This window comes from Lactuca serriola, chromosome 8, assembly GCF_051521515.1.
Source record: "Lactuca serriola cultivar US96UC23 chromosome 8, Lser_US96UC23_V15, whole genome shotgun sequence".
Lineage (NCBI taxonomy): Eukaryota > Viridiplantae > Streptophyta > Magnoliopsida > Asterales > Asteraceae > Lactuca > Lactuca serriola.
In genome coordinates, this window is record NC_136415.1 from 24,172,615 (window position 1) to 24,174,794 (window position 2,180).

The 2,180-nt window shown below is 38.1% G+C and overlaps 1 non-coding gene across 1 annotated transcript; it reads left to right on the top strand.

Annotated features, from left to right (window-relative positions):
- Positions 1–325: 325 nt before the first annotated feature.
- LOC145071726 (small nucleolar RNA R71) lies at positions 326–432 on the top strand. The gene has a single exon (XR_013690733.1). It is a non-coding gene; the product is annotated as a small nucleolar RNA R71 (small nucleolar RNA).
- Positions 433–2,180: the final 1,748 nt, after the last annotated feature.

Consider the following 2,180-nt stretch of genomic DNA (forward strand, 5'->3'; position numbering starts at 1 on the left):
ACAATCCTTTGTGAGATGGGGCCCTCTACAATTTTCGCATCCTACCCTAATAGCATGGATTGTTTGATCCATTTTTGTCATTCTTCGATCTAGACTATCAAGCTTAGCTATCACCGCTGCCATGCTATCATTTGTCGCGTTCACTACCCCCCGACTTACTTCGTTTCTCGGATTGTGGTATTCTCTAGAGTGCTTAGAGAATTCTTCAATTAATTCTTTAATTACCGGGGGCGCCTTCTTTGTGAGCGGGCCTTGAGAATCAAGCAATTGCCTTGTGGTGACATTGACTCCATCATAGAAGATGGAGACCTCTTGTTGGCTATTAAGGTCATGGTGTGGGCAATTTCTAAGTAGGCTCTTGTACCTTTCCCAAGCTTCATAAAGAGATTCTCCGGGTTGTTGCTCGAAGTTGGCAATGGCTTTCTTTAGCTTGGCTATCTTGGAGGGCGGGCAGAAATGGTCTATGAACTCTTCTTTCATCTTGGCCCATGTGGTGACCGATCCGGGAGGAAGTGACTTTAACCAATCTTTTGCAGCTCCTTTAAATGTGACAGGAAGCATGCGAAGAAGTTGGGTCTCGCGTGGAACATTCGGTACATTGAAGTAATCGGCCACATCATTCACTTCGTCCAAGTGATTATAAGCGTCTTCGTGATCCTTCCCGTAAAAAGGAATCTCCTTGAGTTGGGCGAGAATATGGCCTTTTAGTTCGAAAGTAGCGGTTGCAGGAATTGCGGGTTGCACAAGTCCCGGCCCGGTGTCATCACGCATCCTTTTCTTCCATTCCCCCATGGGGACTTCATCAATGTTAGCCATTGTGATAGCTAACTCTTCTTCGGAATCGGTTTCGTGCTCGTAAGTATGCTCTTCTTCTTCCTCAGTCTCGTACTCGATATCTTCTTGAATTGGCTCTTCAATTGTCAACGAGGCACTGGATGCTCCTGATTTGCTGCTCTTTTTCTTGCTGAAAACGGACTTTAAGTTTTTGAGTGGTGAGTTCTTTGAAGATGCGGATTCTCCAACGGCTTTGCCCTTGCTCTTCCTTAGCGCAGATTCCGGGTCTTCAAGAGGGGGGACCAGAGGTGTATCAGATCCTCGGGTCATGAAACAACTGTAAACAAAGAAAACAAAAGAAACAAAACGCGTAAAAAGAACAAAAACGAAATAAAAAATTAAAACTGAAACAGTGATGTACTCGCCGAGTTTGCTCGAATGCACTCGGCGAGTTCAAGGCAAAAAAATTTCTAGTTATCCTAAAAACAGAATTTTATTGAAACTAATTCTACTTACTGAATTACTTTGTAAATAACTTTGTGTAAGATAAATCCCACACAAAGGATCGATTAAACTAGAATTTAATATTAATTTCAGAACCGTTCCCCGGCAACGGCACCAAAACTTGATGTGTGCAAACTCACTTAGTTTTAAACCTACTTTTAATTATCAAATAACACACAAAAGGCAGTGAACCTATCAATTGTGGTATAGCTAAATAAGCAGAGTATCGATCACAGGGAACGGCAAATTAAAACTAAAAACTAATTTTATCTAAGTTAATTAATAAGTAGGGGTTTTCTCTAGTTTTACAAGACTAGAAACTTACTAACTATTACTTAATTTAAGAACTAGAAAATAAAGACTTAACTAGATTCAATAATTGGAAAGGAACTTCTGTTTAGTTCAACTTGGTTGACTCTATGGTTGATTTCAAGGTAATGGTGCAATGGATTAATTCTTTCGTTGGTTATCGATTCAAGTGATTAGATTCGTATTCACTACCCTAATCCTTAACAAATAAACTAAGTTAAACAGTGGCCAATTGTCTAATTTAATTAAATTCACTAGATTAATTATTCGGGTTAAGTTAGACTTGCAATAATTAACTAATTTATTCTTTTAATTAACTTCTTGTTTGATGGTCATCTTACAAGCTTGCACATGGACTTACTCAATTTTCTTATTAATTCTAGTTTCATATTCATTAATCCTAGTATAGCATAGCGATCACATAGCATATGAGGTTAATAATCAATAGATGTTCATGCTAATCAATTATCTTCCTATTAACAGAAAATTAATTATTATTCACACACAAGGTTCTTTAGCAAGCTAAAATAACAAAAATTCACCAACTTAAAATTAATCCTACCAATCAATCAAACCAAATTGTCAACTTTGTA